Here is a 27,872-nt window from a genome sequence, read left to right on the forward strand (position 1 = left end):
GAAGTACATGGATAAACTCCTAGAAACATATAAGCTACCAAAAAAGGAAACAAATAGAAAAGTTGAACGGACCAATAACCATCAAAGAAATTGAATCAGAAATTAAAATAAATAAAATAAATAAACAAATAATTTAAAATAAATAAGCAAATACACACACACACACACACACACACACACACAATAAACATCCCAATAAACAAAATTCCAGGGCCAGATGGCTTCACAGGTAACTTCAACCAAACATTTAAGAAGAGTAAATACATCATTCTTCTCAAACTATTCTAAAATATAGAAAAAGAAAACTTCCAGATTCATTCCATGAGAAATAAGCATTACTTTCATACCAAAACCAGATAAAGATTCCACTACAAAAGAGTACTACAGGCCAATATCTCTGATGGAACATGGATGAAAATACTCTCAATAAAACACTAACAAAGTGAATCCAGCAATACATTATAAATATAATTCATCACAATCAAGTGTGATTTATTCCTTGGGTACAGGTGTGATTCAATATTCAGAAATATACCACATTAATAAACAAAAGGATAAGAACCAAATGATTATTTACAGTTCACAGGTATCTCAGTATAGAGTTTCCTCAAAAAGCTATGATTGAGCAATTGCATCACTAGGTATTTACCCAAAAGATACAAAAATACTGATTTGAAGTAATACATGCACCCTGGTGTTTATAGCAGTGTTATCAACAATAGCCAAATTATGGAAATAACTCAAATGTCCACTGAGTGATGAATGGATAAAGAAGTGGTGTATGTGCATGTGTGTGTGTGCAAATATTACTCTCATAAAAAAGAATAAAAATATCACTTGCAAACCATGGATGGAGCTAGATTCAAGAGCATAAGCATTTATAGCATATATATGTATCTGTATATTGCTCTATATATGTACATACGTACATGTATATATCTGTATATCTGTGTTTATATGAATATGTGTCTGTATGTGTGTATATATCTATACGCATATGTATATGTATCTGTGTATGTATATCTGCATTATCTGAGTGTGTATGTATATATAAATATGTGTGTGTATGTGTGTGTGTATATGTGTATGTGTGTATATATATGCTTATATATGCTCATTTGGTGCCCACGCAAGAATGGAAGCTTTAAAGGTTATGAACCATGACCTTACCTATCCTCAGAATGTATGGTATTACTTTTCACATGCTAGAACTAGTAAAAAACTGACATGTGGAAATCCTTATGTTCTTAGCACATAAGTCATTTGATATTGAAAACAACCCATTAACTTATTTAATTTGCTTTCCACTTTCTAGATTTGAGGAAACTGAGGCATAGAGAAATTACATCAGTTGTGTCAAACACACTATCAATATCATCACGGCATTCAGGACACAGAATCTGTTCTCAAATGTTAACTACCTTTCTTGAGTTGATGCTTAAAAAATTTACTGATGAATGAATGAACATGAAGTGTATGAAAAACTGAGCATAACTAAGATTTGTAACTGTTTTCTAGATATATAATACAGTTTAAATCTGTACCATACAGATGATTAATATATACTTCTAATTCAACTCAAAACCGTATTATTACAGAAGCTTTATCTGGATGGTTCAATTCATAGTTGTTGGTCGGAATATTTCAATTAAAGTCCAGAATCACTAAGTAAATAGCAATGTGAATTTATCTTAAATTTTAACTTAAAACTCCAGTGCATGCATTCTATGTCAGGAAGCCTGGGAGAAAGGTGGTGACTGTCAAAGGCAGACAGAGGCAATTTCATGTGTGTTGAAACCAATGGTAGGTGCTGGCTCAGAGACAAGATTTAAATATTTATATATTAACATTTATTAATATATAATATTTACTCATTTAGTTAACACACTTTTTTTTTTTTTACATGAAATGCATGTGGAAAGCCTGTGAAGAAAGGGAAAGTAGAAAAGTATGTGCTAATTTGCAGAAATTATGAGTGATTTTCTTGCATTGGCTCTGGTAATGATTCGTGGGGACAAGTTTGGTAGAAGAGGATACTAGATCCTACCTGGAGAATCAGAGATGACTATGGAAGTGGAGCTCTTCCTCCCTACCCTGGAAAAAAGCACTTCCTTGACAGGGTTGTGGGTGAGAGAGAGCAATGATGATAAAAACCACATGAAATGTTCAAGTGCAATCGGAGGTATAGTAGCAAAGGTTACAAAAGTAAAACCACTAAGAGTGATATTAAACAACAGGTATGGATTAAGAAACTTAATAAAATTTAAAAACTTAGTAAAACAATCCAATGTTAGCCACAATGTGGGAGAACTAAAAATATGAAGTGCCCAGGACATTCTGAAGTTGGGAGAAAAGGAAGATCAGGATGATCCTGTGAAAGGTAAATTCAACTGGAAGGAAAATTTTAAATCAGGTCTGATACAAGGCCCAGATAATACAATAGCAATCAAAAAGCTAGGGAAAAAGATTGCATCTCAGTATTTACAGTGACAAATGAACATCACAAAGCCAAAGAGGAAATTCTGACCAACTCTAAGAAGAAAATCAGCAAAACTCTCACCTTTAAGTTGCAAAAGGGCAAAGTCAAACTCTTGAAATGAACAATTTTATACTTCAAATATAAATCCGTTCTACTACTGATGATGTTAATAAAACATGTAATAAATTACAATGACTAGAATTTTGCTTTCCAATGTTGTATTTTTAAGATAAGAAAAGATCTTCAGTAGTACTTTTAGGAAAAGAAAAAATGTATTTTCCACACACATGCTCACACTTGCATATTCATTGGTCCATTGTTGGATCCAGGGTCCAGGTTTTTGGTTGAATACCTGTCCACTAACTGGCAATCTCCATAATCTCTCTTGCATAAAATCACATCCAGAAATGAATTCTATGGCATTTCAGTGTCAAGTTCTTTAAAATGGAGAGGGAAACAAAAGTTGATTGCAAAGCCATCTTAGTGCAAAGTGCTTCTGATAGTCTTTGCCTAATAGCCCCCTTTTTTAGTTCTAGTATTCATTAGCAAATTTTTAGTGAATTGTCTGGCTTATATTTGAAAGCATTCAACTAATTTTTCAGGAAACAACACTTTTTTGACAATCATTATTGGATTGATGCAATATTTAATTAACATATATAAACATAATAACTGATATACCTGGGGCGCCTGGGTGGCTCAGTGGGTTAAGCCTCTGTCTTAGGCTCAGGTCATGATCTCAGGGTCCTGGGATTGAGCCCTGCATCGGGCTCTCTGCTCAGCAGAGAGCCTGATTCCCCTCTCTCTCTGCCGGCCTCTCTACCTACTTGTGATCTCTCTCTCTCTGTCAAATAAATAAATAAAATATTTTAAAAAAACTAATATACCTGAAATGAAAGTTGGAAACAGCAAAATCAATCATGATGAGTATAATATTCAGCTTGTGGGAGCAAATATTTATAAGCTTCTTAGAGAGTAATGTACCAGCTGCATGTGTTTATCAAACTTTGGGCTTCAGTTACTAAGTTCCACAGCTAAATAGGAGAATGTTGATTAATACTGAAAAAAAGGTAAGTGGGGTTATTTAAGACAAATTCCTTAGTCACAATTGTTGTCAGTCACAGGTACCTGACAACTGTTGATTATGTTTTTCTGAATATTCATAGGTCATATGTGAAGTACCTCCCTCTGCACCTGCTTCTAAAGGGTGGCAGAAAATGCCACTCCAAAATATGCCACTTAGACACAAGGACTATTTTGAACTAAAGACCTTGAAATACAGCAGATGCAAGAAGGGCATTTGAACCTTCCCTTTTCTTCTGGAAAACAGGAAATAAAAATTCCCCTTTGCCAGGAAAAAAGGAATATTTTGCCTCCACTATCCCTCTTATTTTCATCATGGAGAGTTTAGTGCAAGACATTTTAGAGTTAAAAAAAAAGTTTTGAATTTGAGTCCTCACTTTGCCAATTATTAGCTGTATGAATTTCTAAATAAATTTGTTAATGCCTCCACATCTCAGATTCCCCATCTATAAAATAGAAATAATAATGTACATATTGGGTTGTTGTTGAAGTAAACAAAAACTATATTCAATGGGTTTAGCAAAATGTCAGGTAAAAAGTACAGATTAAATATATGGTAGCTTTAACTATGCTACCAATTTCCACTGTAGCACTTTTCTTTTTTATGAGTTATCTTTGTTTCTACATTTTCTACATATTTATCAGATGGGGAAAAGTCTAAAATCGAATTCACTAAACATACTAGACATATAACAACGGTTTTCTTGACTATAGGAAAAAAAAAAAACCCTAAAAGTGTTGTAACCCAATTCTATGAAATTATAAAAAAAAACACTGACTTGGGAATATAGAAAGTTTCCCCACATCTGAGAGCACTCAACTAGAGTACTTTCCCCTTAAAAAATTGAAAATCATTTCAAGGTGAATAAAACAGACTTCCACTATACCTTGAAAGTAAATTTATGGAAATTGATATGTTAAAAGTAATGAGCGTAGTCTATATAGTGTATACTATATAGACTAAAAATATAAATCCCATTCTCATGTCTGTTGATAGGGTTATGCGAATAAATATCTTCTAAGTTTGTTCTTTCTCCTACTTTTCTCTCTCATCTTATATTTCCTTGTAGATAATGTGCAATAAATCTCAATCATTATGATTTTTACCCAATCATACATGACCAGGACTTGAGAGAAAAGGAAAAAAAAGTTTTGATGAAAAGGTGAAAAGAGGGGGAGGAGTCAAGATGGCGGAGAAGTAGCAGGCTGAGACTACTTCAGCTAGCCGGAGATCAGCTAGATAGCTTATCTAAAGATTGCAAACACCTGCAAATCCATTGGCAGATCGAAGAGAAGAAGAACAGCAATTCTGGAAACAGAAAAACAACCACTTTCTGAAAGGTAGGACCGGCGGAGAAGTGAAACCAAAGCGACGAGAAGATAGACCCCGGGGGGAGGGGCCAGCTCCCGGCAAGCTGCGGAGCAACCTCACACAAAATCAGGAATTTTAAAAGTCTGTTCCGCTGAGGGACATTGCTCCAGAGGCTACCCAGGGCAAAGCCCATACCTGGTCAGCGTGGCCTCAGGTCCTGCAGGGTCACAGAAGGATCGGGGGTGTCTGAGTGTCGCAGAGCTTGCGGGTATTGGAACGGGAAACCCGGCTACAGAGACAGAGCCGACAGTAAGCTCACAGCTCGGGGTGACCTTGAACCGGTCGCAGGCTCAGTGAGCTTGGAGCGCGGCCGGAGGTCAGGCAGATGGGAGTAACTGGGCGCTGTTCTCTGAGGGCGCACAGGGGAGTGGGGCCCTGGGCTCTCAGCTCCTCCGGGCCGGAGACCAGGAGGCCGCCATTTGTATTCCCGTCCTCTGGAACTCTACGGAAAGCGCTCAGGGAACAAAAGCTCCTGAAAGCAAAGCCGAGCAGATTACTCACCCCGGCCCTGGGTAAGGGCGGTGTAATTCCGCCTGGGGCAAAAACACTTGAGAATCACTACAACAGGCCTATCCCCCGGAATATCAACAAGAAATCCAGCCGAGACCAAGTTCACCTAGCAAGGAGTGCGGTTTCAATACCAAGGAAAGCAGCAGAATTCCAGAGGAGGAGAAAGCCAAGCACGGAACTCATCGCTTTTTCCCTGTGATTTTTTGAGTCTTGCAGTTAATTTTTTTCTTTTTCATTTTTTGTTTTTTTTTTCCTCGCCTTCGGGAAAAATTATTTTTAACTGTTACCTTTTTCTTTTTTAACGATTTTTTACTAGTTTACCTAATATATATATTTTTTCTTTTTTATATTTTTCTTAGGTGTTTTCTTTTTTTTTAATTCTTTTCTTTTCTTTTTTTCTTTTTTTTTTTTTTTTCGTTCTTCCTTTTTGAACCTCTTTTTATCCCCTTTCTCCCCCCTCACGATTTTGGATCTCTTCTAATTTGGTTAAAGCATATTTTCCTGGGGTTGTTCCCACCCTTTTAGTATTTTACTTGCCCCTTCATATACTCGTATCTGGACAAAATGACAAGACAGAAAAATTCAACACACAAAAAAAGAACAAGAGTCAGTACCGAAGGCTAGGGACCTAATCAATACAGACATTGGTAATATGTCAGATCTAGAGTTCAGAATGACAATTCTCAAGGTTCTAGCCGGGCTCGAAAAAGGCATGGAAGATATAAGAGAAACCGTCTCGAGAGATATAAAAGCCCTTTCTGGAGAAATAAAAGAACTAAAATCTAACCAAGTTGAAATCAAAAAAGCTATTAATGAGGTACAATCAAAAATGGAGGCTCTCACTGCTAGGATAAATGAGGCAGAAGAAAGAATTAGTGATATAGAAGACCAAATGACAGAGAATAAAGAAGCTGAGCAAAAGAGGGACAAACAGCTACTGGACCACGAGGGGAGAATTCGAGAGATAAGTGACACCATAAGACGAAACAACATTAGAATAATTGGGATTCCAGAAGAAGAAGAAAGAGAGAGGGGAGCAGAAGGTATACTGGAGAGAATTATTGGGGAGAATTCCCCCAATATGGCAAAGGGAACGAGCATCAAAATTCAGGAGGTTCAGAGAACGCCCCTCAAAATCAATAAGAATAGGCCCACACCCCGTCACCTAATAGTAAAATTTACAAGTCTCAGTGACAAAGAGAAAATCCTGAAAGCAGCCCGGGAAAAGAAGTCTGTAACATACAATGGTAAAAATATTAGATTGGCAGCTGACTTATCCACAGAGACCTGGCAGGCCAGAAAGAGCTGGCATGATATTTTCAGAGCACAAAACGAGAAAAACATGCAGCCAAGAATACTATATCCAGCTAGGCTATCATTGAAAATAGAAGGAGAGATTAAAAGCTTCCAGGACAAACAAAAACTGAAAGAATTTGCAAACACCAAACCAGCTCTACAGGAAATATTGAAAGGGGTCCTCTAAGCAAAGAGAGAGCCTACAAGTGGTAGATCAGAAGGGAACAGAGACCATATAGGTAACAGTCACCTTACAGGCAATACAATGACACTAAATTCATATCTCTCAATAGTTACCCTGAATGTGAATGGGCTAAATGCCCCTGTCAAAAGACACAGGGTATCAGATGGATAAAAAAACAAAACCCATCTATATGTTGCCTCCAAGAAACTCATTTTAAGCCCGAATAAACCTCCATATTTAAAGTGAGGGGGTGGAAAAGAATTTAACATGCTAATGGACATCAGAAGAAAGCAGGAGTGGCAATCCTTATATCAGATCAATTAGATTTTCAGCCAAAGACTATAATAAGAGATGAGGAAGGACACTATATCATACTCAAAGGGTCTGTCCAACAAGAATATTTAACAATTTTAAATATCTATGTCCCCAACGTGGGAGCAGCCAACTATATAAACCAATTAATAACAAAATCAAAGTAACAATAATAGTAGGGGACTTTAACACTCCCCTCACTGAAATGGACAGATCATCCAAGCAAAAGATCAGCAAGGAAATAAAGGACTTAAACGACACACTGTACCAGATGGACATCACAGATATATTCAGAACATTTCATCCCAAAGCAACAGAATACACATTCTTCTCTAGTGCACATGGAACATTCTCCAGAATAGATCACATCCTCGGTCCTACATCAGGACTCAACCGGTATCAAAAGATTGGGATCATTCCCTGCATATTTTCAGACCACAATGCTCTAAAGCTAGAACTCAACCACAAAAGGAAGTTTGGAAAGAACCCAAATACATGGAGACTAAACAGCATCCTTCTAAAGAATGAATGGGTCAACCGGGAAATTAAAGAAGAATTGAAAAAATCATGGAAACAAATGATAATGAAAATACAACGGTTCAAAATCTGTGGGACACAACAAAGGCAGTCCTGAGAGGAAAATATATAGCGGTACAGGCCTATCTCAAGAAACAAGAAAGGTCTCAGGTACACAACCTAACCCTACACCTAAAGGAGCTGGAGAAAGAACAAGAAAGAAACCCTAAGCCCAGCAGGAGAAGAGAAATCATAAAGATCAGAGCAGAAATCAATGAAATAGAAACCAAAAAAAAAAAAAAAAAAAAAAAAACAATAGAACAAATCAATGAAAGTAGGAGCTGGTTCTTTGAAAGAATTAATAAAATTGATAAACCCCTGGCCCGACTTATCAAAAAGAAAAGAGAAAGGACCCAAATAAGTAAAATCATAAATGAAAGAGGTGAGATCACACTAACACCAAAGAATTACAAACTATTATAAGAACATACTATGAGCAACTCTACGCCAATAAATTTGACAATCTGGAAGAAATGGATGCATTCCTAGAAACATATAAACTACCACCACTGAACCAGGAAGAAATAGAAAGCCTGAACAGAACCATAACCAGTAAGGAGATTGAAACAGTCATTAAAAATCTCCAAACAAACAAAAGCCCAGGGCCAGACGGCTTCCCGGGGGAATTCTACCAAACATTTAAAGGAGAACTAATTCCTATTCTCCTGAAACTGTTCCAAAAAATAGAAATGGAAGGAAAACTTCCAAACTCATTTTATGAGGCCAGCATCACCTTGATCCCAAAACCAAACAAGGATCTCACCAAAAAAGAGAGCTATAGACCAATATCCTTGATGAACACAGATGCAAAAATACTCAACAAAATACTAGCCAATAGGATTCAACAGTACATTAAAAAGATTATTCACCATGACCATGTGGGATTTATTCCAGGGCTGCAAGGTTGGTTCAACATCCACAAATCAGTCAATGTGATACAACACATCAATAAAAGAAAGAACAAGAACCATATGATACTCTCAATAGATGCTGAAAAAGCATTTGACAAAGTACAGCATCCCTTCCTGATCAAAACTCTTCCAAGTGTAGGGATAGAGGGCACATACCTCAATATCATCAAAGCCATCTATGAAAAACCCACCGCAAATATCATTCTCAATGGAGAAAAACTGAAAGCTTTTCCACTAAGGTCAGGAACACGGCAGGGATGTCCATTATCACCATTGCTATTCAACATAGTACTAGAGGTCCTAGCCTCAGCAATCAGACAACAAAAGGAAATTAAAGGCATCCAAATCGGCAAAGAAGAAGTCAAATTATCACTCTTTGCAGATGATATGATACTATATGTGGAAAACCCAAAAGACTCCACTCCAAAACTGCTAGAACTTATACAGGAATTCAGTAAAGTGTCAGGATATAAAATCAATGCACAGAAATCAGTTGCATTTCTCTACACCAACAGCAAGACAGAAGAAAGAGAAATTAAGGAGTCAATCCCATTTACAATTGCACCCAAAACCCTAAGATACCTAGGAATAAACCTAACCAAAAAGACACAGAATCTATACTCAGAAAACTATAAAGTACTCATGATAGAAATTGAGGAAGACACAAAGAAATGGAAAAATGTTCCATGCTCCTGGATTGGAAGAATAACTATTGTGAAAATGTCTATGCTACCTAAAGCAATCTACACATTTAATGCAATTTCTATCAAAGTACCATCCATCTTTTTCAAAGAAATGGAACAAATAATTCTAAAATTTATATGGAACCAGAAAAGACCTCGAATAGCCAAAGGGATATTGAAAAAGAAAGCCAACGTTGGTGGCATCACAATTCCGGACTTCAAGCTCTATTACAAAGCTGTCATCATCAAGACAGCATGGTACTGGCACAAAAACAGACACATAGATCAATGGAACAGAATAGAGAGCCCAGAAATAGACCCTCAACTCTATGGTCAACTCATCTTCGACAAAGCAGGAAAGAATGTCCAATGGAAAAAAGACAGCCTCTTCAATAAATGGTGCTGGGAAAATTGGACAGCCACATGCAGAAAAATGAAATTGGACCATTTCCTTACACCACACACAAAAATAGACTCAAAATGGATGAGGGACCTCAATGTGCGAAAGGAATCCATCAAAATCCTTGAGGAGAACACGGGCAGCAACCTCTTCGACCTCAGCCGCAGCAACATCTTCCTAGGAACAACTCAAAAGGCAAGGGAAGCAAGGGAAAAAATGAACTATTGGGATTTCATCAAGATCAAAAGCTTTTGCACAGCAAAGGAAACAGTTAACAAAATCAAAAGACAACTGACAGAATGGGAGAAGATATATGCAAACGACATATCAGATAAAGGACTAGTGTCCAGAATCTATAAAGAACTTAGCAAACTCAACACCCAAAGAACAAATAATCCAATCAAGAAATGGGCAGAGGACATGAACAGACATTTCTGCAAAGAAGACATCCAGATGGCCAACAGACACATGAGAAAGTGCTCCATATCACTCGGCATCAGGGAAATACAAATCAAAACCACAATGAGATATCTCCTCACACCAGTCAGAATGGCTAAAATCAACAAGTCAGGAAATGAAAGATGCTGTCGAGGATGCTGAGAAAGGGGAACCCTCCTCCACTGTTGGTGGGAATGCAAGCTGTTGCAGCCACTCTAGAAAACAGCATGGAGGTTCCTCAAAATGTTGAAAATAGAACTGCCCTATGACCCAGCAATTGCACTATTGGGTATTTACCCTAAAGATACAAACGTAGTGATCCAAAGGGGCACGTGCACCCGAATGTTTATAGCAGCAATGTCCACAATAGCCAAACTATGGAAAGAACGTAGATGTCCATCAACAGATCAATGGATCAAGAAGATGTGGTATATATACACAATGGAATACTATGCAGCCATCAAAAGAAATGAAATCTTGCCATTTGCGACAACATGGATGGAACTAGAGCGAATCATGCTTAGCGAAATAAGTCAAGCAGAGAAAAACAACTATCATATGATCTCCCTGATATGAGGAAGTGGTGATGCAACATGGGGGCTTAAGGGGGTAGGAGAAGAATAAAAGAAACAAGATGGGATTGGGAGGGAGACAAACCATAAGTGACTCTTAATCTCACAAAACAAACTGAGGGTTGCTGGGGGGAGGGGGTTTGGGAGAAGAGGGTGGGATTATAGACATTGGGGAGGGTATGTGCTTTGGTGAGTGCTGTGAAGTGTGTAAACCTGGTGATTCACAGACCTGTACCCCTGGGGATAAAAATATATGTTTATAAAATATAAAAAATAAAAAATAAATAAAGAAATGTAAACTTAAAAAAAAAAAAGAAAAGTTGGAAAGAAAGACTTAACTACTCAAATTTTAAATATGCTCTCTGATCATGGGGGAACACTGCACTATGATTAACAGAGCTAATGGGTCAATTCTAGTATCTTTTAGTTGTGTGATCTTATAAACATTAGTTTATTTTGAAATGGCAAAAATAATCTTTCTTACAGTGATGTTGAAATAAACAAGGTGATAAACTATGCGATATGTTTGCTATGATGCCCTTGATAAATGATAACTTGTTTTTATCAGTATCAGTATATGCTTTATCATTTAAATGATATAAGGAAAGCAAAATTAAAATGAGTGCATATTTGATAAGCCAACTGATTTTGAGTTTCCACAAATGATAGGTACTACACACTAAACTGTAGTTAGTAATCTCACACTTTGTATCATTTATTCAGATATAAGTCAATGGGCTGTCAAAGTAAACTCAGGGAAACTCTAATATATATATATATATATGTATGTATGTATATACATATATATATACACACACACACACACACAAAATAAATAAAATTTTAATATACATTTTTATTGTAAATCAAACATTATTGGACTTTATACATTCACATGGAAAATACTAGCAAGACACCAACAGTTAAATACTAGCTACGGTAGAAAACCATGGAATTGTATAATTCCCAAACTTATTACATTTTTAAAAATTTTCTAGATCAGACTGGATTTCATTTTATGTAATATCCATGGATACAGATAAAAGTACAGAGCCATCTGTAAAGTTTTGTTAAAAATACAATAAAGAGATGCTATTAACTAAAGCATTGGGAAGCTTATAGTCTTAGACGACATAAGAATTTAAGCCCAAGAAACAATTAATAAAAATATTCAGGAGGGTATATAATTAACTAGTATATATTATCTAATACACATGATCAACAAAGAGACAATATCTTATCTGGTATATAAAAAGTGGGTTTAATTCACCTGATGGCTAACAGGACACAAAACTATACTTTATTCCTTGCAGAGAATAAAACAAAGGCTCATGCATTGGTTGAGCTGAATGTTTGATCAAGGTTAGTGCCTGTGAATTGTTCTAATTACATCCACCTGTTCCAGAAGATACATTTCCCAGACTTCTCAACCATGGTTGACAAGACAATGGGTAGATATTTGGCAGCAGGAAACCTGTTGACATGTAATGACTGGTACAAGGAACTCATTTTTATTAATTAAAGTGAATAGCAAAATCACTAGGACATCTTTCTCAAAGGAACCTGATTCAGTACCCTAATTTAAGAAACTCTGCTATATAGAAAGTATGATTAATACATATCTCCCCCATCAAGGGTTCCACAACAACCGTCTTTTTGTAGAGAAGGTTTATAGAAATTGTAAACAATTAGAATAAGACTACATTTTTTTCTTTATTTTTTATTTTTTAATTTAACGTATAGTGTATTATTAGCCCCGGGGGTACGGGTCTGTGAATCATCCAGCTTACACACTTCACAGCACTCACCACAGCACATATCCTCCCCACTGTCTTTCACCCAACCATCCTCTCCCTACCTCCTGCCCCCGGCAACCCTCAGTTTCTTTTGTGAGACTAAGAGGCTCTTACGGTTTGTCTCCCTCCTGATCCCATCCTGTTTCATATTTTCCTCCCCTATCCCCCAAACCCCCCATAGTGCCTCCCAAATTCCTTATATCAGGGAAAGCATATGATAATTGTCTTTCTCTGATTGGCTTATTTCACTCAGCATAATACCCTCTAGTTCCATCCATATCATTGTAAATGGCAAGATTTCGTTTCTTTTGATGGCTGCATAGTATTCCATTGTTTAAAAGGATTTTAAAAATTTATTTATTTTTCAGCGAATGATTGAGAGCACAAGCAGGAGAAGCTGCAGGCAGAGGGAGAAGCAGGCTCCCCACTGAGCAAGGAGCCGGATGTGGGACTAAATGCAGGACCCTGGGATCATGACCTGAGCTGAAGGAAGATGCTTAACAGACCAAGCCACCCAGGCATCCCTAGAATAAAACTTTGTAAGAGCTTAAAAAATTGTACTTTCAAAAATATCTGGGGTGGGATCAGTGGAAAGATAAAATAGAAATGAGTTATATTTTACCAATGAACAAAATTAGGATTAGAAAATCAAGGAAGGAGACTTCAGTTCACTATGAAAAATTTTCAGGATATATTGAAATGGCCTTCTTGCAAATACAGTGTTAAAACATCATGAAAAAAACTTTGAAGGAAGTCAAAACTGCAGTGGCATATAAATGGTACAAGTATTTTTCTGCTCTACCAATTAGATATAATTAATTGATTATTATATTTTTGTTTTTCTTATGAATGTGGATGAGGTAGGAATCCTTCTGAGCACAGCACTGCAGGATATATTGGAAATAAATAACTTCTGTCTCTTTAAATTGTAAGATTCTGCATTAATATTCTATATGCTTTCAGAAACATACAATTTACAATTTTTGTGATTCTCATCCCTGCCATTTTTCTGCACATGTAATGTAAAATCCAGAAGGCTTCACATTGAAGATATATATTAACCATTCCTTCAAAACTTTGTTAAAGTATTAAGAAATATTTCCAAAATTTTCCTAGTAAAAGCTAACCATATGTCAGGAGAATGGCACTGAACTTCCTAAAATAAAATAAAACTTTATAAAATATTTTTGTGTGGAAAGCATTTAATGTTTTACAATAGAGATACGATTCTATTGAACTTGTTATAAGAGTAAGGTATGGGGGCATGGAAAATTGTGTTTTAATAACCTTTATAGAAAAAGCTGTGTACCTATGAAAATCATATTCCCCAAAAGATGAAAATAGAAGCCAAAAAAAGGATAATCACGTCTATCTCCAAAATTGTATTTAACACATTAAAATCATATTGTTCTCCAATCATATAATTTAAATACTGCACTAGTAATACAGGGCATTTATGTTGCATTATCAGAGGATTTTTGCTAAAACTTTTAGTTTTCTTCCTGGCTAATTATTTTCACTAGATAATGGCAAAATCATTAGTCTTACAGTTTTCACGATCACTAAAACTATTCTAATTTAAATAACAAAATATTCCAGTTTGTATTAGTTACCAATTGTTACAAGAAAAATTCCCTCAGGATAAACACTTTTTTATCTCACAATTTCTGTGAGTCAGAAATTTCAGGCAGACATAACTGGTATTCATCTGAATCAGGTCTCTGACAAAACTTCAAACAAGCTGTCAACTGGCTCTGTAGTTTCATCTGAAGGACCAACCGAATGCAATCCATTCTAAGCACACCCATGTGGTTATTGGTATAATTCAATTCCTTATGAGCTGTTAAATTGAGGTTCTCAGTTCCACATTGCAGCTTCTCATAGGGCTTTACCATGTGGCTCTCTCCATATGTCTACTCAAACCTTATCAACAGGCTTCTTTAATATGAAGTGAGGGAGAGAATAGATGATTCATAATTTATCAATAGGTCTGGTTACCTAAGTAAAATGACATATAGGCCATACTTTTCAAAGCATTATGGGGAAAAAAAAACCCGTTACTGATTTCTAACTTCTACTATTTGGTTTAAAATGTAGTTGGTTTATATGATCAATATGGATCTCCAATATCAGAAATACAGCATTTGTTCCTTTGTGTATCTTCTTTCACTAATTATATGCTGCACTGAGATAGTTGCTCTTTTGATTTCCTAATAACTTGGAACTACACAACATTAGGGTTTCATGGAGTTTCCAAGTTGTAGGTGACCTTAAAAGTGACCAAGTTTCACTCTGTGCCCACTGGAAGACTTGAAAAATATTCCCGTTATAAGATTGTTATGTTATTACTCCAAGTAATAATAAAAAACAACAAAAAATAGTTTTGAACTTTTGTAATTCAAAGTCATCATTGGGACACTGTGGTGGCTCAGTCAGTTAAGCATCTGCCTTCAGCTCAGGTTATAATCCCAAGGTCCTGGGATTGAGTCCCATGTCAGGCTTCTTGCTAGCAGGGAGTCCACTACTTCTTCTCCCTCTGTCTGAAGCTTCCCCTGCTTGTGCCTCACCTGACAAATAAATAAATAAATAAATTTTAAAAAGTCATCATTATCTAAGTACTGCTTGTTTCCATGGCTTCAAATGGTAAACTAATTATTCTTCCATATTAAATGAATTTCCTTCCTCCCTAAATTTTTTTCTCCATCAATGTCTGTTGTAACATACAGATTAAAGGAAAGAACATTTTTTTAAAAGATTTTATTTATTTATTTGACAGAGAGAGATCACAAGTAGTCAGAGAGGCAGGCAGAGAGAGAGAGAGGAGGAAGCAGGCTCCTTGCTGAGCAGAGAGCCCGATGCGGGACTCAATCCCAGGACCCTGAGATCAGGACCTGAGCCGAAGGCAGCGGCTTAACCCACTGAGCCACCCAGACACCCAAGAACATGGTTTTGGAGGGGAAAGGAATTAATTCTAACAGCATGAATTAATTTGCACTATTTCCATGGGCTTTGGCAAGTTGTTTAACTTCTTTAATTTTAATTTTCTTTGTAAGTAAAATGGGGTTAAGCACATCTCACAAGACTGACAAAATGCTTAATAAGAAAAAAAATTTAATATATAGCATTATTCTTGTTATGTAGTTGGGCTCACTAAAAATATTCCTTCCCTGGTGGCAGGTATTAAGGAGGGCACCTATTGCATGGAGCATTGAGTGTGATATATAAACAATGAATCTTGGAACACTGGGGGAAAAAAAAAGAAAAAGAAAAAGAAAGAAAGAAGAAAAAGGTCCTTTCTCTCATTTGTTGATTTATGTACTACGTGGAGAATCTGAATATTTGGAGAATTCCCTAAAGGATAAAAGCAATTTTTAAAAAGTTCTAAGATAAAAAAAAATGACAAACAGATACATAATTTCCTAGCCTGACCTTAAGGTGTGTGTAAGTTCATCAATCTACAGTGAAGGAGCAGGATCAGTGGAGAATCCATGTCAGTAGTAGGCATAATGGCAACAATTCACACTTATTTCAGGAGCAGTCATATTCAAAGTATAAAGTTTAATATCCAGCACTTAAGGGGCAGCCTACAGGAAACGGTGAGTCTTATGTGTATTATAGCATGTGTTTGAAAAAGGCAATATTTTGATTTTCAGAAAAAATAAAGAAATTCATTTATTTTATTATTCAGTTTATTCATTTCAGAGGTTCTTCGGCCTTGTCATTTGGGGACTTATTTTACTGAGTAAAATACACTTGTAGTTATCAGATTTATTTTAAATGAATGCTTCACTATCATGGTTAAGAGTTCCTAAAACATATTGTTTTCATAATTTCTTTAAAACCCATCTAAATCTTACTCATTCATGTTCTTAATAAAGGAATAGCATAATAAGAAAAAGTATGAAATGCCCTGTATCTTGTACCTTTTTACTTGTACTCTATGGTTTGTAACATATTGGTATAAATAAACAGTTTTAGGACAATTTCTAAACTTGGAGTCACATAAATGTATTTTAGTTCAAGATTTATAACTAATTAGTTGAAGAATTTGAGCATATAGATTTGCTGCTTCTCTCTAGGTTTTATTTCATTATCTTTGTTAAAAGTGGGAAACAAACACAAAATATGAGAATGAAGAGTCCTAAAAGTATACTACTATAGTTCTTAATTCTTAATAAATGAGATTTGTGCACTAAAATCCAGAAATGCTATGCTAACTAACAATAACAAATCACACATTTCTGTTCTGGTAAGGAACTGTGGAATGGAAGCTTTCACGGGTGATTAAATATTGGAAGGGGGTTTCAGAGACCTGATATGCTAAACATATCATGTCAGTATGTCTTTAATTGAATATTTTATTAATTTATTATTAGAAAATATTTCTCATGAAACAATGCAAGAGCTGTAACTGTTGAGTTTGCTATATGTATGCTTATCAGAGGAAGTACTGAAATGAAAAAAGAATTTGAAATAGGTTTTCAAAAATTATATTACAAGTTTATAAAAATATGTAAAGTGTATTCTCTATTGTCTCCACTTATAATATGGAGTAAATTTGTTCATAAGAGTTAAAAATAGTCACATATAATTTTGCTGCTTTAGCCAATGTAAGGTTTGACAGTCTTATAGTATGTTTACATCAGTCCATCTGTATCTGTGACTGTATCCCTACTTATACCTGTATCTATCTCTCTGTCTATCATCCATATATCTCCTTTTGGCTACTTGTAAAAGTCTGTCAGAAGAACACTTGGTGATAAGAGACCTCTATTCAAGCATGAAAAATTTCCCACATTATCTTGGAGAATAAAGGGAAAAAACCTCTAATTTTTCTTATGATAAGCAACCTTCTAAAATAACACAAAGGGCGCCTGGCTGGCATAGTTGGTTGAGTGTCTGCCATCACCTCAGGTCACAATCCCAGGGTCCTGGGATCTAGTCCCACATCAGGCTACCTGCTCTGTGGGGAGTCTGCTTCTCCCTCTGACCCTCCCCACCCCCCACACTCATGATTGCTTACTTACATTCTCTCTCTCACACAAAAATAAATTAAAAAATCCTAAGAAAAAAAACAAACCCCAAAACCACAAATGATCCACATCCTTGAGAGTGAGATGGTCATGGAGATTTGCTTCTAATAAGTAGAATATTATAAAAAAATTTGACACGTTATCACTTTCAAGTTTAGACAGAAAACACTGACTTCCTTCTTTCTTGTACTTTTTTTTCATATATTCTTTATATTCCTTCCCCTCCTAATCATCTTCCTTGCTTGCTCTGATTAAGCAAACTGTGAACTACCCAATGGAGAGATATTGTTAAAAGAAACTGAGGGCTGTGTCTGTCTAAAAGTCACTAAAACATTCAAACTCCAGTCTGATAAACCACAAGGAAGCAAAATATACCAGACACCATTGAACTTGGACTTGGAGCCTTCTCTGATACAGTCTTCAGACTATACCCACAGCCCAGTGGACCTGTGAGAGACACTGAGCCAGACAATCCAGAAAAGCCTTGACAAAATTCCTAACCCACAAAAACTATGAGAGAATAAATGTTTAGAGCAGTTTAGTTTAGTCATAATTTACTTATGCAGCAATAGATAACTAATACATTTCTACTCCTATGTTGAATTCTAGTGGATGAAGCTATATTATTATTTTGTATGTTAAAATATGACCTTATTTTAAAGGTCTGCAAATTAAGACTGGTGGATGCTGGCAACAGAGAATGAGTAAGCTTGAATATCCATATTTTACACATGCACACCCATAATGACTTGATGCAGTCACTGCAAACAAACGCCTAAATATTAGTGGATCAAAATTTAAATCTGAGCTTTCATTTAGAAACATCAATGTCTATGAATTATTTTGGGCATTGATGATACAACAAAACAACCTGTGGTTCTGAGTCTATGACCATGCACCTATAAGGTTAACATTTGCTTTTACATTATTCAAATTCTCATGGCAAATGATAAGTTTTCAGATTTAGCCATAAGGGTTCTTCAGAGTCCTGCCTCATTTCTTCATCATTCTTTCTTTGCACTGTTTTTTTCTTAATTGTTTATTTTCATTGCCTTTAAAAGTGGCAGGTTTCTGAAGGTCTTATAATTGAATTATCCATTAAAATCTGTTTGAAACAATTACCATTGATTAGAAGAGAAGTCTGGTAGGGTTTTAATGCTTCAAATCAAGTGACAAATGTAATATGATTCAGGGATCAGAGTAAATGGAAGTGACTGCATTATGTATCTTAATGCTGGTAAATGCTTTTGTAGGTTATTTAAAGATGCTAAATAGAAGGTTCCTGGGAAGGGAAGGAACCCTTCTAATTAGCTCCTTCTAAAAAGGTCAGCTTTGGAACTTAGAGTCAGCATCTTTGTCTTTGGGGCTTGAATGACAATTAGACAAATGTCACAATGTAATTGTAGCCTTAGCTAATGCACTAAGCTGACAGTTACCCCAGGATGGTAATTTTGATATGTGTAATTGCATCCCATCAGTAGCCGGCTAACATTTTCTGTCAAGTGGTCAGAACTCTAAAAGGAATGGAGACAAACAGAGAAACAAACATGAAAGATCAAGACCTGAGTTCCCTATGGTGAGGTGGTGGTTAACCCAGGTTTGGGATGTCTCCTCAATTAATAAGGGACTTACCTTTTATTGTTTATATTGAAAAGGACAAGTAACACGAGGCTACCTGGTTTTGTAAAAGACTGGAAATGCCAGACTGGCTGACTCAAAGGCAGCCAGATCTTACAAGCCAAATCTTGCAAGGTTGAATTGCAAACATGGATCATGTTATTTCATTTTTACAAAGTAACAGTATGAAAGCAGTAAGGAAAAAGAGAAGAAAGAGAAGGAAGAGTAGTAGAAGAAAGGCCCATTCAGTTTATTTAGGAATCAGTGAGAGAAATCTTTCATATGGGATTCTTAATAATATGTATATAATAAATTTCAGTCTATGGAGAATTAACAAATATACTTTATTTTTTGACCCTGATAACAACATGGTGAGTGAACAGAGAAATTTTAAATTTTGTTATTTAAAAATGAAGGAAAAAGGGGCGCCTGGGTGGCTCAGTGGATTGGGCCGCTACCTTCGGCTCAGGTCATGATCTCAGGGTCCTGGGATCGAGTCCTGCATCGGGCTCTCTGCTCAGCAGGGAGCTTGCTTCCCTCTCTCTCTCTGGCTGCCTCTCTGTCTACTTGTGATTTCTCTCTGTCAAATAAATAAATCTTAAAAAAAAAAAATGAAGGAAAAAATTTTCAGAGAAGTAGTAAGATTTACTAAAGGGAATGCAACTAGAAAATGGGAGCGCTAGTATTTATAACTTGTCTGACTGCAGTTACTTTTGTAATTACTAAAAAATAACTGATAACTGATGAATTGCAAAAATGCATTATATGTATGACTGTATGTATATGTACACCTTTCCAACCAATAAATTCCAGCCCTTCCATTCTTTTACAGTGTGTGTGCTCTTCATGGAGGGAAGTGCTGTGCTCTGAATAAACACCTATCTGAGCAATGATGCAGGTAAACAAATCCCCTTCCCCTGCAACTGATATACTTTTCACTTAAAACCCATGTGAAAGGAAGAGTCTATTAAGAAAAATATGAGATTCATCATCTCACCCATCAAAAAAAAATATTTATATTGGTTTGTTTTACCTCTAAGGAAGTTCATAAGTACTAATCATTTTAAAGCAACTGCCTTAGAGACACTAATTAAAACCATGAGATTAGAAAATTGAATATGAGGTGATTTTATTTTGTTGTTTCTTACTGGAAGTAGTTCTACCCAAGAATATCTTTAGAATGGCAGACAATGCAACTGAAAACTTTAGCTGACAAGCTTGATTTGAAAGAGCTAAAGAAAAAAACATGCATTAATTCTAAAAATAATCACTAGCTTATCAAGGATGTCTTTTAAAAGTGTCCACTGACATTAATGAGTTGAAAATAAAATATGTGGTTTTATTCAGAAAAAGAAGGTTTATAGCAGTTTGAGTCAAATCTAATCTAGAAATGCAGAAAGCCTTGGTGAAACTCTTTCCATGGCCAGGTATATAGGCAGTGTAGACCATTAAGAAACATGGTGTTATAGGGGCACCTGGGTGGCTCAGTGGGTTAAAGCTTCTGCTTTCGGCTCAGGTCATGGTCACACAGTCCTGGGATAGAGCCCCATGTTGGCTCTCTGCTCAAAAGGGAGCCTGCCTCCTCCTCTCTCCCTGCCTGCCTCTCTGACTACTTGTAATCTCTATCAAATAAATAAATAAAATCTTAAAAAAAACACATGGTGATATAGACTAAATATTTGTATATCCCCCAAATTAATGTTAAATCCTAACACTCAGTGTGATGGTATTTGGAGATGGGGCCTTTGGGAGGTGATTAGGTCATGAAGGTGGATTAGAGCCCTTATAAAAGGGACTACAGGGAACTTCCTTACCCACTTCCAGCATGTGAGGACACAGAGAAAAGATGACCGTCTATGAATCAGGAAGGGGGTTCTCACACACACCAAATCTGCCAGCCATTTGATATTGGACTTCCTAGCCTCCTGAATTGTGAGAAATAAAATTCTGCTATTTATAAGCCACCCAGTCTACAGTACTTTTATAGCATCCCAAATATACTAAGGCACATGGCAAGCATAAAATATGTTGTGTTGGTGCCAGTGATGATGAAGTATATTTAAATGGCATGTTGGGGCTGAGGAACAAAGAGAGTTTTGCTGTTTGATACCAATACAATGTATGGCTAAGCTCATGAGTTATCTACATCAGGATTTGGAAAATAGTGACGCACAGCTCCAAGGAGTAATATACACCAAAACAAGTTTACTTAAAATTACCCTTAGATAAAATCTAAGCTTTTTCATTGAAACATATAAGAACACTTCTGTATGCCTAATTTTTCCTGAAAATACTTTGCTTTCCTTTCATCACTCCTCAAAGGAGAAAGGAACAGAATAGGGGTTTGTTTTTGTTTTCTTGTTTGTTTTCTGGGAGAAAAAGACCATCTCTAAGACCAGAGGCACCCTTCAAACTGCACTGAGGAAAAACAAATAATTATTCTTCTAGGATAGAGGTTATTTTGTGGCTACCTATGAACCAAATCAGCATTATGCCAGTTTATTGGAAGGAAAGAGAAAAGATCTGGCAGCTACAAAGATTGATGCCCAGTCAGACAAGTTATTAGGTGGTTGGGCCATGTTTTGAAAAATAGATTTTGCTCCCCCTCCCTGTATTTTAATGCACAAGTCAAGGTAGAAATTTTATTTGTAAGTCATTCTAAAAGATAGAGTGTTCACATAACTAGAAGTTTTATTGAAGGGAAAGACATTTGTGAAACCATATAATGATATCCTTTTTATTGGACTATTGTTAAAGAATTTTATCATATACAGTATTGCAAATCATTCCCATAAACATTGTGATGGGGGTGAAATGTTGTTTGACTATAGAGTTCTCCAGTAATATTAAAATTAAATTTATTCAATGCTTTGTGTATCATCATCTGGATTGCAAGAAGATCTCTTGCTAAGATAAAGGCATTGTGAAAAGGATACAAACATAATAATGAAGCAGAGTTACAGTACAGTACTAATAAAGACCATGAAGAACCACATTTTCAAGGTTAATTAAAGTAGGCTTAGACAAATAATAAACATTTTTGGAAACAGAAACTCTATGTTCCTATTTAGTTCAAGATAAAATACTCATCATCTGAAAGACATGATTTGAAGGGGGGAAAAACAGATATCACAGTGAAGAACAAAATATTAATCTAGCTAATGGCTATCTTGAAAAGTTAAAAGTAGAGAGAAGAACCTTGAAGTTGATATTGTCCTTAATTCATAGTCACTAGAGCACGGGAATCAGAGAACTAATGTAGCCTCACAGATACTTAGGATTCTACCAGGCTACATTCAATACTAATTAAAATTCTTACAATGACAGGGTCACAGTGCTAAAACAGACCTTGGTTTTCAAAGAAGACAAGGAGCAGATATTTCCATCTGAGTATTCAGAGACTTAGCTCCTGAAAATCTGCAGACATTACTTTTCATGTGTGTATAAGAAACGAGTGAAATCTCTCCTTCCTTGCTTCATTTCTGCTCTCAACTGTTTCCCCATTGTTAGCCTTGCTTAAGTTAGGGCCAGAAGGTTGCGAGGGTGGCAAATTGCGAATCAAGAAAAAGTCTGATTCAAAAAGTCAGATAATTTTTTATAAACATAATTTATTGGGATTAAGTAGATGTCAGACAAGTTCTGAATTGCTGACTGAGGACAGGTTCTTTTGTCCAGGACTAGTGATGCAGATAAGGACTCTTGGCCTTTGGTTCCTGTTGGGTGCTTGAGGCTGCTTGCCAAAGTAGCTATAAAATTATAGGAAAGGGAGGATTGACTACTGAACTGAAAATATTCATCTCTTTCCTTTGCTTAATGAAAGGCAATATCAACTGGTGTAGCCATTTGAATCATGCTTGTCAGAAGGTTAAAACATGTAACTTCAAGGTGGGATTTATTTGTCTAGCAATTAACCAAGACCTGAAACTGGCTTGAAATTTCCATTGTAATTTTTCTTTGAGTATAGGAATTCAAGGATTAAAAGTTTTCTTTTAAGGAATCTTGAGTATATGTATAGAAGTAACATTAATCAATTATGATTCATTAACATATTGGCATTCTTAATCAGATTTGCTAACAAATTACTTAGATTCTAGAAGATATAGAGAAAATCTAAAGACACCAGTCATTGGGCAACCAAGATCAAATTTCTGTAGCTAGTAAGAATTATCAGATGTTCGGGATAACTTAGGATAAAGAGCATTTGGAAACAAGAAAAAAGTATTGGATTAAAGGCTAAAGAAGCACAGAGTGGTCTTAATCAGTATAACAGCTTTTGTAATATGCTGTTCATTTGTATCTGCTTTAAATACCTTTTATTTAGATTTCTTTAGAAGATGAAGTAGATAATAAAACCTTCAATTACATGGTCTTGGATTTACCAGATTTAAAAAAAAAAAATAAAAAGATGGTGGAAAAGTTAGAGATTAAAGTGCTTTGGTACATGTTTTTTTCTAGAGGCTTCTGGACCACATAAATACATTTCACTAGTAAATCTTAAAAAAAAAAATGGATGAACATGCAAAAAGAGAGTTGCATGACTTATTGTGTACGAATTCCTAAAGGTATTTCCTAAAGAAAGAATATTTTTTCTCTGATTAAAAGCATTGAGAAGGGAAAAAAAAAAAAAAAAAAAAAAAAAAGCTCTACTATCCAAGAGTGGCCTACTTATTTGGAAATTTTGATTATTAGAAATTTCTTTGTTATAGGAAACTGCTATTTCTTTTACTATTGGTCCAAAAATTCTGAGGCTATGCAGATGTAGTGCAGTCTTTCTTCCAAATAATAGAACCAAGATGACATAAAGATAAATTTCCTCACAAATCTTCTTTAATCAATGAATACCCAACTTTTGTATCAACATGGACTGGACTGGAGGAGATTATGGTGAGTCAAATAAGTCAGCAGAGAGAGTCAATTATCATACGGTTTCACTTACTTGTGAGCATAAGGAATAACACGGAGGATATTGGAAGAAGGAGAGGAGAAGTGAGTTGGGGGAAATCGAAGGGGAAGACAAACCATGAGAGACCGTGAACACTGAGAAACTAACTCAGGGTTTTGGAGGGGAGGGAGGTGAGGGTTGGGTGAGCCTGATGGTGGGTATTAAGGAGGGCACATACTGCATGGAGCTACTGGGTGTGGTGCATAAACAACGAATCTTGGAATACTGAAAAAAAATTAAAAAAATTTCATATATATGGTATTGATTTCTTTTCTATGCTGACTACTCTCCCTGGACACATTCTAATTTGTCAGTGTCACTATTTAAAATCGTGATATCCACAACTAATTTCAACAATAAGTGGTATAGAATGATAGAAAAAAAATACAGTTTTGTAATTTTATCCTCCTTACATGAGATACATACAGCACCTTCCTTTCAGGCAATCTAATTATATTAGAGTCCAGAATTGCAATATCATGTTGTTTACACAAATTATATTTCTAGATAGCTACAATTTGATATATTTTTATATGACTGAATTTGATAAAGTAGTGGTTTTATTTAATAAATAAGGGCTTATTATTTTTTCCCATTAACTTTATACTTAGATGGTTCAATCCATTATTCCCATCTGCCCAGCTCCTTGTGGATTCTACTTACCATCCAAGTAATTAGCAAACTGTCTCATCTCTCTCTTACCCAAAGAGTTGACAAAGCGAAACAGCAGTTTGAAGATTTGGACATGGATAGAGTACAACCTTAATGAAATCTTCTTTCTCACTAGTTTTTTAAACCTGAGTCTTTGAGATTTAACTTCTTTATGTATATAATGGGGTCACTTGAGTCACTGATTTCTTATAAAGATTAAAATTAATTAAACATGTAAAGTATTTAGCATAATTTCTGACTTGATGACAAAGCACTATCATTATCATGACCACTATTACTGTTTTCATCTAAGTAACTAGTAAAAATAAACATAAATTCATATCATAGCCTTGCAGTCCATTTGTCTAAGGACCAAGTTAAGTTTTTGCACCTAAGTTCACTTTATTATTAACTCATAAATATTCATACTACCCAATTATGCTACTTAAAATTTAATGCTATTTTACATGAAGCTCTGCCAACTAAAGTAAAACTGCTTAGTGATGAATATATCCAATAATCATTTCCTCAAAATTCACACAACTATTTAAGTACTTCTAAATTTGTCTATGGATCTCATTTTTATCCCACCAATTTTTGAAACATTTGAATAGCTCTTTTGGAGTATTGGATCCCGGACTACAGTCACATTGGGAAAAGCTAACAAATTCATCTCCTTGAGGAAAAAATGGATCCAAACGGAAATTTAGTACACTCTAAGTTTTTACAAATTTTGTACAATTTCCAATTAAAGAAAATAAGTCTCATGCTTCCTAAACTCTTTGGATATAAAGGAAGATATTTTATTTTTTCTAAGATTAAGGAGTTAGATGTAACAATCAATCATCAGATATGAGAACCCAATATATGTTAGATTTGTGACAATCATAGGAGATGTCTAAGCTTTCTATGATGTGGATCTGCTGGTAAACTATTTTCTCATCTTTCAGTAATAGGACATGGCTTTTAATTATTTTTTATGAAGACTTTATGTTTTTGAAACAGTTTTAGGTTTACAGCAAAATTGAGAGGAAGGTACAGAGATTTCCCATAACTCACTCACCCTCTATTCCTACTTTCTATGTTGCACTGTTCTATGTTGCATAGGTTTGGTCAAATGTACAATTATATGTATCCATAATTATAATACAGAGTACTTTCACTCCCCTAAAACCCACTTTGCTCTACTTATTTTTCCCTCCCTGCCACTTCAGTCCTTAGCAAACACTGGCCTTTTTACCATCTCCATAGTTTTTTTCTTTTCCAGAATTTCATATGCTTGGAACAATACAAAGTACACCCTATTCAGACTGGCTTCTTTCAATTAGTAGTATGCATTTAAGGTACTTCCATATCTTTTAAGGGCTTGATAGATCATTTCTTTATAATGCTGAACAACAATCCATTGTCTAAATGTACTGCATTTTATTTATTTAATCATCTAATAGGGAAATATTGGTTAAGTCAATTCAGGCAGGTATGAATAAATCTGCCATAAACACTTCGGTGCAGGTTTTGTGTTTTCACCATCTTTGAGAAAATAACAAAAGAGGTGATTGATGGATCATAAGTGAGATTAAATTTGGTTTTGTAAGAAACTTTCAAACTGTCTTACAAAGTGGCTATACCATTCTGCAGTTCTTCTTCTTCTTTTTTTTTTTTTTAAAGCAGGAGTGGCCCCAGTTGCTTTTTTTTTTTTTTAAGATTTTATTTATTTATTTGACAGACAGAGATCACAAGTAGGCAGAGAGGCAGGCAGAGAGAGAGAGAGGAGGAAGCAGGCTCTCCACGGAGCAGACAGCCGGAGGCAGGGCTTGATCCCAAGACACTGGGATCATGACCTGAGCTGAAGGCAGAGGCTTTAACTCACTGAGCCACCCAGGTGCCCCTCCATTCTGCAGTTCTGCCAGCAATAAATGAGAGTTTCCATTGTCCCACATCCTTGCCAGCATTTGGAGTTGTCAGTGTTTCAATTTTGACTTTTTAAACTCCTGTGTAGTGGCATCTGAGTGCTGTTTTAATTTGCATCTCCCTGATAACATATGACATAGAGCATCTTTTCATAAGCTTGTTTACTGTCTGTGTATGATTAACTTTGGAGAGCTATCAAAGTCTTTGACACATTTTTAATCACATTGTTTATATTGTTGAGTTTTAAGAGTTCTTTGTATATTTTAGTTAACAGTTTTTAATCAGTTGTGGCTTTGGCAAATATTTTTCTCTAGTCTGCAGCTGTCTTCTCATTCTCTTTATAGTGTCTTTTAAAGAGCAAAAGTTCTTTTACATTTTACTGAAGTCCAGCTTATCAATTATTTCTTTTAAAGATTATACCTTTGGTGTTGTATTTAAAAACTTATCCAAAGGCGAGAAGAAAAAAAAAAAAAAAGAAAAAGAAAAAATTAAATTAACTGCAAGACTAAAAAAAAAATCACAGGAAAAAAGCCATGAGTTCCATGCTTGGCTTTCTCCTCCTCTGGAATTCTGCTGCTCTCCTTGGTATTGAAACCGCACTCCTTGGTAGGTGAACTTGGTCTCGGCTGGATTTCTGGTTGATCTTCTGGGGGAGGGGCCTGTTGTAGTGATTCTCAAATGTCTGCCCCAGGCGGAATTACACCGCCCTTACCATGGGCCGGGGTGAGTAATCCGCTCGGGTTTGCTTTCAGGAGCTTTTGTTCCCTGAGCACTTTCCATAGAGTTCCAGAGGACGGGAATACAAATGGCGGCCTCCTGGTCTCCGGCCCGGAGGAGACGAGAGCCCAGGGCCCCACTCCCCTGTGCGCCCTCAGAGAACAGCGTCCAGTCACTCCCGTCTGCCTGACCTCCGGCCGCGCTCCGAGCTCACCAAGCCTGCGACTGGTTCAAGGTAACCCCGAGCTGCTAGCTTACTGTCAGCTCTGTCTCTGCAGCCGGCTTTCCCGTTCCAATACCCGCAAGCTCTGCGACACTCAGACACCCCCGATCCTTCTGTGACCCTGCGGGACCTGAGGCCACGCTGACCCCACGTGGGCTTCACCCCG

Source organism: Mustela nivalis (assembly GCF_964662115.1).
Source record: "Mustela nivalis genome assembly, chromosome: 8".
Taxonomy (NCBI): Eukaryota; Metazoa; Chordata; class Mammalia; order Carnivora; family Mustelidae; genus Mustela; species Mustela nivalis.